Source organism: Natator depressus, chromosome 14 (assembly GCF_965152275.1).
Source record: "Natator depressus isolate rNatDep1 chromosome 14, rNatDep2.hap1, whole genome shotgun sequence".
Classification (NCBI taxonomy): Eukaryota; Metazoa; Chordata; order Testudines; family Cheloniidae; genus Natator; species Natator depressus.
In genome coordinates this window covers 23,581,899-23,597,742 of record NC_134247.1, presented here as the reverse complement: position 1 = coordinate 23,597,742, position 15,844 = coordinate 23,581,899, and the positions used below count along the sequence as shown (strand labels likewise).

General features: G+C 51.1%; 1 long non-coding RNA gene across 1 annotated transcript; it reads right to left on the bottom strand.

Moving 5' to 3' along the window:
- Positions 1-2,030: 2,030 nt before the first annotated feature.
- Positions 2,031-14,134, bottom strand: LOC141998382 (uncharacterized). The gene is made up of 3 exons (XR_012641829.1): positions 14,009-14,134; positions 12,008-12,129; positions 2,031-2,072 (listed from the first exon to the last, which is right to left on the bottom strand). It is a non-coding gene; the product is annotated as an uncharacterized LOC141998382 (long non-coding RNA).
- Positions 14,135-15,844: the final 1,710 nt, after the last annotated feature.

The window sequence follows — 15,844 nt, the reverse complement described above, 5'->3', positions numbered from 1 at the left end:
GCTCCTGAAGTCTTTGCCCTCCATGTGTCACTAGCTGCCAGGGGAGAGCTCATTCAGACCCTGCTCACACCTAGAAACCACTGGATGGATCCACGTGTGAATCTGGCACCAGCTGGATGTTTGCCATGGCCTAGGTCAAGGGTAGTCAATTATTTTTCGTCAAGGTCCAAATATTTTGGTCAAGGTCCAGACTCCAGAGAAACATTTTTCACACCACAATAACAATATGATCATAAGTAAATAAAAAGATTTCAGGTTCCATTCAAAAGCATCTGGCAGTCTGGATTTGGCCCAGGGTCTGCCTATTGACTACCCCTGGGCTAGATCTTCCCATGTAATGAGCCACCTCCCCTGCCTTATCTTCTTAAATCACCACCACCACCCTGATCCTAATGTATAATGTGGAAATGTTTTTGGTGGACGCATGCAAAATGGCACATACTGCAGCTGAACACGGGCAAGGATAGTGACCAGAAAAGCACGTACAGTTTTGCTCACTGTGTAAGAATGTGAATGCTGGGCCAGCCCTGGCCACTCAGGTGCTCTGTGTCAGCTGTAAGCTGTGTGTATTTTAGGGTATAATTGTCATGTTCTTCTGGCCCAGATCTGGCCTGGGCAGACAGGGTGCTTATTCACCCCAGCTATATTCAGCATAAAATCCTTGAATGTTCTGCGAGGGATGGTGGGGGTTCCTTTAAATACGGTATTTTAAACACAGCACCACCTACTGGCTGAACAGTATAATACAGTCAAGCATTCGATTCCATCTCCCCCTCTAAGCCCTGGTCTACACTACGGGGTTAGGTCGAATTTAGCCGCGTTAGGTCGATTTTAAAATGAATGCATCCGCACAACCAACCCTGGTCCGTCGACCTAAAGGGCTCTTAAAATCAATTTCTGTACTCCTCCCCAGTGCGGGGAGTAGTGCTAAAATTGACCTTGCTGGGTAGAATTTGGGGTAGTGCAGATGCAATTCGACGGTATTGGCCTCCAGGAGCTATCCCAGAGTGCTCCAATGTGACCACTCTGGACAGCACTTTGAACTCTGATGCACTAGCCAGGTACACAGGAAAAATCCCCAGGAAATTTTGAATTTCATTTCCTGTTTGGTCAGCGTGGCGAGCTCAGCAGCACAGGTGACCATGCAGTCCCCCCAGAATCGCAAACGAGCTCCAGCATGGACCGAAAGGGAGACACTGGATCTGATTGCTGTATGGAGAGAAGAATCTGTGCAGGCCGAACTCTGATCAAAGAAGAAATGCTAATATATTTGCCAAAATCGCACAGGGCATGGTGGAGAGAGACTACACCAGGGACACACAGCAGTGCCGCGTGAAAGTTAAGGAGCTCAGGCAAGCCTACCAAAAGACAAAGGAGGCAAATGGTCGCTCCCAGTCAGAGCCCCATACATGCCGCTTCTATGATCAGCTGCATGGCATTCTAGGGGGGGGACCCTACCACTACCCCACCACTGTCCATGGACACCTGCAAGGGGGGAGTCTCACACAACAGGGAGGAGGATTTTGTGGATGAGGAAGAGGAGGAGGAGGAGGACAATGCGCAGCAGGCAAGCGGTGAATCCGTTCTCCCCAGCAGCCAGGACCTTTTCATCACCCTGGAGCCAATACCCTCCCAAGGCGGGATCCCGGACCCTGAAGCGAGAGAAGGCACCTCTGGTGAGTGCACATTTGTAACTACAGTACAGGGTTTAAAAGTAATAGTGTTTAACATTTGATTTGCCCTGAAGAATCGGGATGCATTCGTGGCCAGTACAGCTACTGGAAAAGTCTGTTAACGTGTCTGGGGATGGAGCAGGAATCCTCCAGGGACATCTCCATGAAGCTCTCCTGGAGGTACTCTGAAAGCCTTTGCAGAAGGTTTCTGGGGTGGGCTGCCTTATTTCGTCCTCCACGGTAGGACACTTTACCACGCCAAGCCAGCAGCAAGTAGTCTGGAATCATTGCAGCACAAAGCATGGCAGCAAGTGGTCCTGGGTTTTGGTCGCATTCAAGCAACATTCGGTCTTTATCTTTCTGTGTTAGCCTCAGGAGAGCGATATCATTCATGGTCACCTGGTTGAAATAGGGGAATTTTTGTAAGGGAACAGTAAAAGGACTCCGTTCATGCCAGGCTGTTTGCGCTTGGCTAAAAGGGATCATCCCGGAGAATAGCCACGCGGTGGGGTGGGGGGAGGTGTGTGCTGCACATCCACCCCAAAACTGCAGCCCCTCCTTTTAAATGTGAAACCCAACCGGCATTGCTTGCTATGGGAAAGGAGGACGCTGTCGGTTTGAAACCATTCCCACATGTTATGAAGGTGGAAGAAGCCAACCCCGTGTACACTTTGGCTTACCATGGCTGCCTGGAAACCAAATTCTGTTCTCCAGACATGTGTGATGTGTCACCATACCGACAGGCGCTCAATATAAAAGGCAAAATGTGACCTTGTACCTAAAGCACATGTGCTGTCTGCTGTGAATTGCTTGATTCACTGTGAAAGAGTCTCCCTTTTATTCTTAGAAATGTATCATCTTAAATTTTACTCTCCCTTTTTATCCCCCGACAGGTGCAAATGTTTCTATGCTCCCCCATCATCTCCGTCCCTGAGGTTATCGCAGATTAGAAGGCGAAAAAACCGCAGTCGCGATGACATGTTTTCCAAGCTCATGCAGTCCTCCCGCACTGATAGGGCACAGCTTAATGCATGGGGGCATTCAGTGGCAGAGGCCAGGAAAGCATTAAGTGAGCGCAAAGAGCAGAGGCAGGAGGCAATGCTGAGGCTAATGGGGGAGCAAACGGACATGATGAGGTGTCTGGTGAAGCCAGTACCGGATTTACCATGGTGCCAGTGGTGCCATGGCGCTGTGCCCACAGTCCAAAGGGGCCCCGGCCCGCCCTTCTCTGCCCCCCGCCGTGGGGGCAGAAACTTGCTGCTGCTGGCTCCTGCGGCAGCCAAGCTCCGCCCCCAGCATGCTACATTCCCTCCCCTCCCCATCTCCCTACTGCCAATCAGTCGTTTGCCAGCAGGAGGGAGGGGGAAGAGCAGAACCTCAGCATGCTCGCTGCTCCGGGGAGGAGGCGGAGAAGAGGCGGAGGCGGAGGCGGGGCCTTGGGGAAGGGGCTGAAATAGGGGCATACCCCCTCCAGCCCCCTGCCGTGAGCACCCCCATGACCCCAGCCCACACCCCCAGCCCTCTGCCCACCCTGACCCCCCAGACCCCCGCACCCCCCTCACACATGCCCAGCCCCCTGCCCTGACCCCTGCACCCCCCCATACCCCATCCCCAGATTCCTGAACCCCCCCACATCCCCACCCCCATCCTGAGCACCAAACGGGAGCTCATGCCCCCCATTCCCACCTGCACCCCTCGCACCAAACAGGAGCTGCCCCAGGTAAGAGCTCCACACCCCAACCTCCTGCCCCAGCCCTGAGCCCCCTCCCTCACCCTAGCTCCTGGCCAGACCCCACACCCCAACTTTTTTTTACAATATTTGGAAAGATCATTAAGGGGTCCATCGAGACCCTCTGCGATTTTCAAGTGGTCTGTGGAAAAATAAGTTAGACTGCAAGATACCTCACTTTATCAAGGTACCTCACTTTATTTTCATTTCCTTGATATTACTTATAGGAGGAGGATGAAGAAAAAAAGAATGAAAAACAGGGGGGAGATAAGAGAGAATGTTCTTTTTCTCAGCTGGGTCCCAAGGAGAGCCCCCCAAAATGAAGCTGATCACAGGGCCGGGGGGCCCCACTAACTCTAAATCCACCACTGGCTGTCATGTCACCTGGGCTGGGGATACTGTGTCAGCTGATCCCCACAGTCTCCAACCTACCTGGGCAGTACAGCAGACACTGTATGGGCCCTGCCCGTTAGCTCCTCTCCACTCCCTAGCCCACCCACCCCTTGCTTCCCACTGCTTAAGGCTTAGCCCTCTCACTTTTAAAAATGATTGCTTGCCCCTCCCCCTCAGGCTTTTCTCACACCCCTGTTGCCCGGTATCCAGTTTTAGGCTGGAAACTCCAGTAGGAAATGGGACCTGAGTGTCCGGTTAGCAGTGCTGACTGGAAACTAAAATTCCGGTTATAGGAATAACCACATTAGCCACCGCTCCTCCCACTCCCACCACCCACCCCAGAGGGCTGGAAGAGAACCTGTCCTGCAGCTGCTGGATGTCACGGAGTGTGGGGGAGTCAGGGTCCTGCACCCCCCACTTGCTGAGATTCACCGTGACTCTCAGCCAGCCAGCAAAACAGAAGGTTTACTAGACGACTAAACACAGTCAAAGCAGAGCTTGTAGGTATGGAAAACAGGACCCCTCAGTCAGGTCTGTCTTGTGGGGTAGGGAGCCCAGACAACAGTGCTGGACCTCCCTCCATTTCCCCAGCCAGCTCCAAACTGCAACCCCCCTCCAGCTCCTCCTCTGTGCTTTGTCTCTTTCCCGGGCCAGGAGGCCACCTGATCTCTTTGTTCTCCAACACCTTCAGTTGGCATCTTGCAGGGGAGGGTCCCAGGCCATCCCAGGCCAGGAGACAGGGTGTCAGCCATTCTCTGTGCAGACAGCATCACACCTGCCTAGGGCTCTGCAACAATCACACCCTTATCCCACCACCTAGATACTTAAGAAATGCACAGGGAAAACTGAGGCACCCACACAGTATTCAGAGAAAACATTAAGAACATTCCCACTTTGTCACACTGGAGGAGGTACAGCTGAGTGCAGAGAGAGACTAAGAGAATGGGCTAGAACCGGGGAGAAGGTAGGTACCCGCTCTATGTGGGCAGGGGCGGGGGGAATCCTGTTTACCCCCTCCCCAGCCCTGCTGTGCTTGCAGTTTACCCCGGCCCCTCCCTTGCTCCATGGACCAACCCTAGCTCCTGCCCCACTGTGCTTTTGCCCCCGGCCCCTTTTACAATCATTCCACAGGGGGCCCACAAATATGTTTGGCGCCAGGCCCACAAAAAGTTAATCCAACCCTGGGTGGAGCTGCAGGAAAGCCAACAAGAGCACAGACCCCCGCTGAATCCGTTGTATAACCGCCTGCCCTCCCCCCCAAGTTCCATATCCTCCTCACCCAGATGCCCAAGAACGCAGGGTGGGAGGCTCTGGGCACCCACCCAGCCACTCCACTCCAGAGGATGGCCCAAGCAACAGAAGGCTGTCATTCAAACAGTTTTGATTTGTAGTGTGGCTACAATAAGCAATGCGGCCTTGTCCTTCCCTCCTCCTCCACCCGGCTACCTTGTCAGTTATCTCACTTTTTTTTTACATTAATAAAGGAAGAATGCATGGTTTCAAAACAATAGTTACTTTATTTCCTTTGCCAGCTGTGATCGAAGGAGGGAGGGTGGTTGGCTTACAGGGAATTAAAATCAACAAAGGGGGTAGGTTTGCAGCAAGGAGAAACACACCCAACTGTCACACCGTAGCCTGGCCAGTCATGAAACTGGTTTTCAAAGCCTCTCTAATGCGCAGCACGCCTAGCTGCTCTCTTCTAATCGCCCTGGTGTCTGGCTGCTCAAAATCGGCCACCAGGCCATTTGCCTCAACCTTCCACCCTGCCATAAATGTCTCCCCCTTACTCTCACAGATATTATGGAGCACACAGCAAGCAGCAATAACAATGGGAACGTTGGCTGCGCTGAGGTCTAACCTAGTCAGCAAACACTGCCAGCGAGCTTTTAAACATCCAAAGGCGCATTCTACCACCATTCTGCACTTGCTCAGCCTATAGTTGAACTGCTCCTTACTACTGTCCAGGCTGCTTCTGTATGGCTTCATGAGCCATGGGAGCAAGGGGTAGGCTGGGTCCCCAAGGATAACTATTGGCTTTTCAACATCCCCAATGGTAATTTTCTGGTCTGGGAAGTAAGTCCCTTCTTGCAGCTGCTCGAACAGCCCGGAGTTCCTAAAGATGTGAGCATCATGCACCTTTCCCAGCCATCCCACGCTGATGTCGGTGAAACATCCCTTGTGATCCACCAGTTTTTGCAGCACAATTGAAAGTACCCCTTGCAGTTTACGTACTGGTTGGCAAGGTGGTCCGGTGCCAAGATAGGGATATGCGTTCCGTCTATCTTCCCACCACAGTTAGCACATTGCAGCAAAGCCATCCACTATGACCTGCACATTTCCCAGACTCACTACCCTTGATAGCAGAACGTCAGTGATTGCATTGGCTACTTGGATCACAGCAGTCCCCACACTAGATTTGTCCACTCCAAATTGATTCCCAACTGATCGGTAGTGGTCAGGCGTTGCAAGCTTCCACAGGGCTATCGCCACTCACTTCTCAACTGTCAGGGCAGCTCTCATCTTGGTATTCCTGCGCTTCAGGGCGGGGGAGAGCAACTCACAAAGTTCAAGGAAAGTGGCCGTATGCATGCGAAAGTTTTGCAGCCACTGGGATTCATCCCATACCTGCAACACTTTGCAGTCCCACCAGTCTGTGCTTGTTTGCCGGGCCCAGAATCGGTGTTCCTCGTGCTGCCGTCTCTTAGCCAGGTTCTGCACGTACTGCAGGATAATGTGTGAGGTGTTTACAATGCTCACAACAGCATCGGTGAGCTGAGCGGGCTCCTTGCTTGCCATGCTATGGCATCTGCATGGGTAACGCAGGAAAAAAGGCATGAAACGATTCTCTGCCATTGCTTTCACGGAGGGAGGGGAGACTGACGACATGTACCCAAAACCACCCGTGACAATGTTTTTGCCCCATAAGGCATTGGGAGCTTAACCCAGAATTCCAATGGGTAGCAGAGACTGCAGGAACTGTGGGATAGTTACCCACAGTGTACCGCTCAGTGAGTGAATGCCAGCCATGGTATTGAGGATGCAGTCTGCCAACTTAATATGCTTAGTGGGGACATACACAATCGACTGTATAAAATCGATTTCTAAAGATCGACTTCTATAAAATCGACCTAATTTTGTAGTGTAGACATACCCTAAGTTCTACATCCCTCCTTTCACAGTATCCAGAGTGGCTTACGATCAGAAAGGCCAACCTCAGGGCAGACTGTCAAACATAGGGCACACATCCCAAACTGGTGGTATGTTCCATAATTAGATTTCACCAACCCAGTAACAAATGTGGACTCCTAAAGCACTGTAACAGTCTTACCATGGAGTCACAGACAGTCCCCTTGGGCACTGTGACATTATTGACATAAGCTGGGACCGTATAGATCATTGTTGCAACCAAAATCCTGTAGTGGCATCAAATCTTGTATAAAGGGGGCTCAAAGAAGGAGTCTCAGACAAGGTTATGGTTTGCTGGTTATGATTATGCTGTCTATACGTTTGTATCATTTTTGTAGTTAAAGTTATGAATATTGGCTCTATTCTGTCTGTATTTCAAACTTATGCTATGCTTCTGGGTGACACCCCAGACAAGTTGGTGTCAGCTCTGCCTAGCCTGCTTGATGGCCCATTAAGGACCATCAGCTATACAACTGACCCACTGAGAGAAGGCAGATACGCCTTTGGACTCAGCAAGGTGTGCAGGGACCTGCCTATGGATAGAGCTCTGAGGTTTTTCCAGGCCGTGTGATGGACAGCTTTCTTTGGGACCAAGAAAGAAAGACCACATGGCAACAGAATATAAAAAGCTGCTGCAGCTCCTCCATCTTGTCTTCAATCCTGCTTCTGACCTCTGGAGGGACTTTGCTACACTGAAGCTTTGAACCAAGGACTGAAAGACCCGTCCCAGCTGCGGATGTACTCCAGAGACTTGATGTGAACCTGCAGTTTATTCCATCCCTGCTGCAAGCCTGAACCAAGAACTTTGCCATTACTGTATGTAATTGATTCCAGTTAACCAGTTCTAGCTCTCATCTGTATCTTTTCCTTTTATGAATAAACCTGTAGATTTTAGATTCTAAAGGATTGGCAACAGCGTGATTTGTGGGTAAGATCTGATTTGTATATTGACCTGGGTCTGGGGCTTGGTCCTTTGGGATCGAGAGAACCTTTTTTCCTTTTACTGGGGTATTGGTTTTCATTACCATTTGTCCCCATAATGAATGGCACTGGTGGTGATACTGAGAAACTGGAGTGTCTCAGGGAATTGCTTGTGTGACTTGTGGTTAGCTAGTGGGGTAAAACCAAAGTCTTCTCTGTTTGGCTGGTTTGGTTTTCCTTGGTGTGCAGAGAACCCAGCCTTGGGCTGTAACTGCCCTGCTTGCAGCAATTTGTCCTGAATTGGCACTCTCCGTTGGGTCCCGCCAGAACCAGCCTCATTACAGGCACTCATCCCGATATTAAGTGGTACCAGAACATCCCGATATCAAGGATGGTACAAAAACATTCCCCAAGGATAACAGAAACACACTGACCCCTCCTAAAAGGGAAGGTCAGGATGACAGTACATAACTTGTTTATATCAGGATATAAAGATATATATCAGAGGGAGTATCTTTGGCCAGCCTAGGGGGAAGTGAAAAGTCCCTCCACTGACTGAGCTACGTCCATTGTCATGGGCATACATGTCTTAGTATCCTCGTAGAGTCTGCCACATGCTATTAGCATGCTTTGTGGACAATAAACCCGGCTGTTCAGACCTTAACAAATCTTGTGGTCACTGGGCAGTTTGCTCAAGGTCTGCTGTGCCAACAGTCTGCACAGAGCTGGGGCAGCACACAGGGAGAACACACACAGCCAAATATATAACCACACACACACACATCTCATAGAGTCTAAACACTAAATACGTTCTTCTAAGACAAATACCTATGTTGAACAAAACTAGCATTCAGGTGAGCTGGTTTGGTTTCCGGCTATGAGTTTGTCTGCAGCTGAGAAGGTTGTTGGTCGTTGATCCTTTGATCACGCACACTCTGAATGCATAGCTTTTGTCTTTGTAAGTTGTTTCCGTGGTGAACTGGCCCATGCAGTTCAGAACACGGTCAGGGCTAGTCAGGACTGTGTCAGGTGACTTGTGCTCTGGGGGGAGATGAGAGGGATTGTAAGTTCCTTCTGAGAGGACTGTGATGTCAGCTCCTGAGTCAGTTTTAAAGTCAACAGTGTTGCCATGAATATTCAGTTTCACTCTCCAGGAAGGCTCTGTGATAGATCCCAGAAACGATGGCTCTTGATTGTCTATAATATGAGCCAACTCCCTGACTGCTTTGGTGCATCAAACAGCTGAAAAATGTGCATATATTTCATGCATGTATTATACCATGCGCCTTTGGCTGGACAAACATCATCTCTTGGGATATGACTTTTTCCTCACCTTGTGCATGTAGGTTGCAATTTATCCCTCTCAGCCTGGGAGTTCTGTCTCTGCATCTCAGTGGTTTCTGACAATGACTTTTAACAGTCAGGTGTCTGTTTATAGCTTCTAACCTAGTTTCGGGTTTTCAATTTGCTCCTGCGTTTTGTTTTGTTGTTTAGCTAATTCTGACTGCTTTGCTTTCTATATAGCTGTGAGGAGGGTTAAATCTCTTATCAGTTGTAGCTGCTGTGAAAGGTTTTATCTATTAACCCAATAACCAGCCTGTCTCTGATGTTTACAGATTTTGCATCCCCAAAAACACAGTTTTCAGCCAATATATGGAGAGCTCTTATGAAACATTCAGCGTTTTCTCTGGTCCTTGAATTCTCTGATGAAAACATGCTCTTTCACAGACCACATTTCTCTGGGGTGTAAAGTATGCATCAGACATAGCCATGACCCTTTCATAGTCATCTTTGTGACCGTCTTCAATAACGTCAAAGGATTTAAAGATATGCTCTGCTTGCTTCCCCATAGCATAGTTTAAAGAAGATACCTGTATATCTCCAGTTTCTTGGAGCAGTTCAAAATCTTGCAAAATATTCCTTCCATTGTAAGGTCTGTCAAAGCTGACGTTCTCCAGGGCATTGAAGAGTAGCATGTTGATGAGATCCTGCAACTTTTGTCGCTTTGTTCCTTCTGTTTCTGTTCTTAGTTTACATCGAACACCCTTCCTGTTCCTCTGTACCAGATCTGGACTGGTCACAGAGTTTGCTTATACACCCCAGGTGTGTTCAACATAAGATCCTTTAATGCTCTCCAGGTATGGCTGAGGTTCGTTTTAATAAGGTATTTTACACACAGTGCCAACTAGTGGCTGAACCGTAGAATACAGTTTAGCATGCCATTACAACACCTGCAGTTGCATAGGCCCTGCCAATGATACACAGATAGCTGTGTGAGCTAGGAACAGCCCAGGAGCTGCTTCTTTGGTACAGAGGCAAAATACATTCAATCCCTGGCAACAATGGAGAAGGTTCCTCTTCCTACCAACATATTGTCAGAATAATTCCGTGTAGACCTACCAGACTTTCCAAGGTCAGAAACGTGCCCATCAAGATCACAGAGGGGGGCTCAGGCTGGACACGGAACCTGGGCTTCCATCCATTTTCTAGGGTGGTCATTTTCATTTCTGGCAAGTTTTTGGAGGCACTGATGGTGCTGGAGGATTTTGCATTCAGCCCTGAACAGCTGTCAGGTGAAATTAGCCCACATTCACTGTTCGGGGACAGGCATGGCTTGTGCTTCGGAGATGCTCCAGGCAATTCCCCATTTCAGGAGATCTTGTACTAACCAGGGTTGTGTATCAGTCACTTGCTACTAGGATGCACCTCAGTGCGACATACCAGGGTATGATCCAGAGGCATGAGCAGCTGTGTCACCCCTGCCCTGCAGCCTTGGGTGTCTTACAATACCTTGCTGTAGTAGCTCCCATCTGGGCCACTCACAAACAGCCTTCCAGCCGGCAAACCACACCCTGAGTGTCTGTGTGTAACTGCAGCCTGCCAGCCACACTTGGGTAAACTCCAGCTCTCACCAGCCTTGGTCATACTGCAGGGTGACCCCAACAGACCCCATTTTCAGATTTTCCCCCAGAAATGTATGTCCTGTTCTGCCCAGCCCTCTCCTGATGCATATACAATACAAATCTCTTGAGTCTGTTATTCCTTTGAGGGAATAATATGCACATAACTTGCCACCCCAAATGAAGTTACCCAGACACTTCAACTTGAATACGCTGGATTAGATAAACTGTAAAACAAGTTTATTAACTACAAAGAGAGAGATTTTAAGTGAATACAAGTAATGAGGCATAAAAGTCAGAAATGGTTACAAGAAAAATAAAGAGAAGACATTTACTAAACCTAACTTAACAAACTATATCAGATTCAAGCAAAATTTCTCACCGCATGCTTTCAGCAGTTTGACTGACCAAACCCTGTAGGTCAGGACTCCACTCCCAGAGTCCAATGGCTACTTCCTTTGTCACTTAAAGCCAGAGCCATCCCTTGGATATGGTGAATCAGGGTGACCGCTCTGGGCCCCGCGCTTTGGGAGGCCCCACGCTTCAGTGTGCGTGTCATGCCAGGGGCACTAGGCCGGCCTGGGGGTGGGGTTAGATGTTCGGGGGGCCAGGCCAGCCCAGGGGGTGGGGTTAGGGGTGCTTGGGGGGCCAGGCCAGCTCGAGGGGTTAGTGGGGGGCCTGGCACTGGCAGCGGGGGTTGGGCCCGCACTCACCGGCGGGAAGTGCTTGTATTTTTTTTTCTTGCTCACCTGCCGCCACACCGGCTGCCAGCAACCTAGCGCCACTGGAACATTCCAGTGCTAGGCTGACCCCATCCATTGCCCTTCTGCCCTGGACCCCTCCCTTTTCCAGGACCCCCTAGCAAAGGGGGCCCCCTTGCCCCCAGCATAGGTGCCACCCTGTGACTCTCCATTGTCCCTTGCCCTCCCGGCATTGGTGTCCCCTCCCCACACCAGATTTTACCTGTATAAAAAATGTTAAGGGGGGCCTATACAGACTGATTTGTCCTGGGTCCCGCACCCCCTTAGGGACGGCCCTGCTTAAGGTGCAGTGAATGCAATGGGCAGGGACGGGGCGGGAGGGTGCCTCAGGCTGTTTGTCCCTCCCTTTTATAGTTTCAGTCCCCCTCTTGAAAAACATTTCCCGCTGTGCACCAGGAACAAAGATTTTATGTGGAAGAATGCTCCCTGCTGGCTTTTTCTCACCTGTTTGAGCTTTGTTTCCCTTGCAGCTTGATGACTCTGTTTCCTGCTTCAATGCAAATTAAGCGGAGCACACATTCCTTTGGTTAGGACAGACCTGCTTGCCAGCCGCAGTTTGGGCCGGGCTGTGGGATTAGGAACATGTGTTAATAACATCGAAATCTTATAACTTCACATACAATGTTGCCACACATATTTTATTAGGACAATTCTGACCAGAAAATTATGAGTTTTCAAATGATTCCTTACAAGACATGCCTTGTAAAAAAATGTTAACAATAGTGCATTGGGTGTGACTACAGGAGTGCATTCTGTCACACTCAGGATATGTCTACTCTGCAATTATACTCCCGCACCTGGCCTGTGTCAGCAGACTTTGGCTCATGGGGCTTGGACTGCAGGGCTATTCAACAGACATCCGGGCTCATGCTGCAGCCCAAGCTCTGAGACCTTCCCTCCTCCATAGGCGTGGGAACTAGGGTGCAGGGGGTGCTGCAGCACTCCTGGCTGCTGCCCTGTGTCCAAGACTCTGAGGCCACGCCGCGCCCGGGGCTTTGCTCCCAGCCTCAGCTCTGGGGTGGGGGGTGGACAGGGGTAAGGGAGCTTTCAGCACCCGACTATTAAAAATGCTCCAGTGCCACTGCCCTCCTCACAGGGTCCTAGAGCCCACCCTGAGCCCATGGGCACCAGGTTTGTGTAATTTTTGGTGGTGCCCAGAACGGGTCCAAGCAGAGCCATCCCATCCATAGGGCAGACCAGGGCAACCACCCCAGGCCCCACGCTTTGGGGGGGGCCCCATGCTTTGGGACGTGGGGTCCAGGGCGGCCTGGGAGGCCTGGCACTGGCAGCAACTAGTGACCCGGCCCCAGCCTGCCCTGCTCCACTCTGCCCCGCCGGCTCCCGCCGTTTCTCGGGGGAGGGGGCGGAATCCGGAAAGAAGTAGGGTAGGGACTTGGGGGAAGGGGTGGAAATGGGGTGGGGAGGGGGAGGGGCAGGGGCAGGGGATGGGTAGGGGCTTGGGGAAAGGGGAAAGGGGTGGAGTGGGGGCAAGGCCTGCACTGGAGGGAAGAGTGTCCCAGGCCCCACACCCCCCATGGACAGCCCTGGTGGGGGGCCTGGCACCAGCAGCACAAGCAACCCAGCCCTAGCCCGCCCTGCTCCGCCAGCTCCCCGCGTCACTTGGGGGAGGGAGTGGAAGCCAGAAAGAGGCAGGGCGGGGGCTTGGGGGAAGGGCAGGAAGAGGTGGGGTGGGGTGGAGCGGGGCGGGGCGGGTGGAGCCAGGTTGCTCACTGCTGCCAGCGCCAGGCCCCCCCACTAACCCCCCAGGCCCCGTGGACCCCGGATGCCCCTGAAGTGCAGGGCGGTTGCTCCTGTCCATCCTATGGACGGGACAGTTCTGAGACTATAAGCCCAAACACTGGTGGAGCCGGGCCCACGTTCCTGAATATTGGAGGAGCACGGGCCCATATAACACACCACCTATGAGCCCATTAGCCCATTTCATACCCCCGAGCCCGAGGGTGGTGAATGCTTCCTGGCTCTTTGTGCCCTGCCAGGAAAGTGAGAGCACACCAGTGCAGGTTGCATTTGCCCTGCTCTGAGTCACAGTCACTTTGGCCTTGGCTGCCAGGCTGCACCTTAATGTCCCAGCTTTATCTGGTCGCTTCCCCATGTCACTGGCCTCTCCTCCCACCTTTTTGTGTGTTAACTCATCTCTACCCACCACATGGGACCTGACCCTCCAAACCCTCACACCTACTGGTATCCATTCACTTGCATGGATGATGTGCATGAGTAAAGGCCTCTCGCCTGAGTACGGGACATAGGGGTGGGACTGCCTACTCCACCTTCCTGTACTTTTCTTCCTTCCCCTCTCAGTATAAACCACATTAATGCCAGTCAGCTGTTTAACCCCATCACACCCTGTCCCCGCAGCCACCACCCCTGATACCCAGCAGAGCAAAATGCAATTGCTGGGCTGCGCCTGACCTCCCGCAGACTGACCTGCAGCATAAATCCATGGAATTGCTCCTGGCTTACCCAGGCACACGGGGGAGCAGACCTCAGGCCCTTGCACAGCTGTAACCCAGGCCAGCATTTCACCCACAATATCTAGTTTCTCCTCAGGCACCAATATAGAGCAAGGCCATGCTGGGAGCTAACCCAAGATCTCCTGCGTCCCACTTCAGTGTCTCAGCCACAAGCCTATCCTCCCCTCCTAGGTATGTGCCCCAACAGCCCAGTGATCTATCCGGAGAACGCCCAGCCCACTCGGAATGGCTGTGGCTGCACAGGTCCGGATTTAATGGGGGTGGCGGCTCATTTCTGAGGCATGTGTGGAAAGCACATCAGCTGAGCTGCATCTTGGCTCAGAACGTCTGACCAGCTCCCAAGGAGCCACTCCAGTTTCTAGGGTAAATAATTGACATTTTATTGTCTCCTGTAGAAGGTTTATGACTCATTCTCAGCTCCCCAGCCTGCCAGAGTCCAGCTGCAAGCAGGAAATTGATGAGAGTTTCTGTTCCATTCAAATCTCCTTTTACAAGGTGAAAAGTTACTAGAAAAAAAGCCAGGACAAACTCAGACACTCACTGGGTCCAGATGGGAAACCAGCGGGGTGTTGCCATTCCCAACACCCAGAACCAATCCATCCTCCCAGGGGATACAGGAGCTGTCATATTCAATCAGGCCCTGCTGGCCTGAGATCCTGCCTCCAGGTGAACAGTCCCTGGTGTTTCAGGAGAAGGCAAATAAAAAAGGTTGCACCCTTTGCATGGTTCTGGATCCAGACACTCCAAGCAAGATGATGCAATGGGGTTTCTGAAGTGGGGCTCTAAGCTGAGTGAGATGTGGGGGGTCAGCTGCCCCAATATCCACCACGTGGCTGAGTCACTGAGTGTGAGCGTGTCTGTGTGAAAGGGGCAGATGATATGAAGGGACTAAGGAAAAGGGAGGCTAGTCCAGGGGTTCTCAACCAGCGGTACACATACTCCTGGGGGTAGGCATAGGGCTTCCAGGGGGGTCCATCAACTCATCTAGATATTTGCCTAGTTTTACAACAGGCTACATAAAAAACACTAGCAAAGTAAATACAAACTAAAATTTCATACAGACAACAGCTCTATATACCATACACTGAAATGTAAGGGCGATAGTTATATTCCAGTTGCTTTATTTTATAATTATATGGCAGCAATGAGAAAGTTTGTCAGGAATAGTGTGCTGTGACACTTTTGTATTTTTATGTCTGATTTTGTAAGCAAGTAATTTTTAAATGAGGTGAAACTTGGGGTACGCAAGACAAATCAGACTCCTGACAGGGGTGCAATAGTCTGGAAAGGTTGAGCACTGCCGAGTTAGTCAATTCCGTGCTTGGCAGCAGACAGCGGCCCCTTGGAGGGACTTGGAAAAATTTGTCATTGGTTCTGCATCCCCCAACCCAGGTTGGTCGGGGAGGGGCTGCGTGGCAGGGAGTGTATGCTTGCCAGGCCCCAAATCACAGTAACAGGGAAAGGGGAAGTATTGTGAAGCTGTCGGGGTGCTGCAGGGCAGGGCCAGGCCAGACACAGAGTCCCACAGCCCAATCCTACCCCTCCCTATCATGGAATTCTCTAATCACATTCAGCAGCAGCTTTCCAGCCAAGGATTCCAAAGCCCTTGGTAAATATTGTTACAGAACTGATTCATGGAACAGCTCCGACACCCTCATTCGCCATTAGCTTCAAGGACTACGTGGTGTGATAGGGACTTGTGGCCCTGGGACCTAGCCCTCCCAGCCCCCTTGAGGACCAGACAGACAGGGACAATGATGCTTAGGGAGGCAGTCGCTTTCCCAGAGTC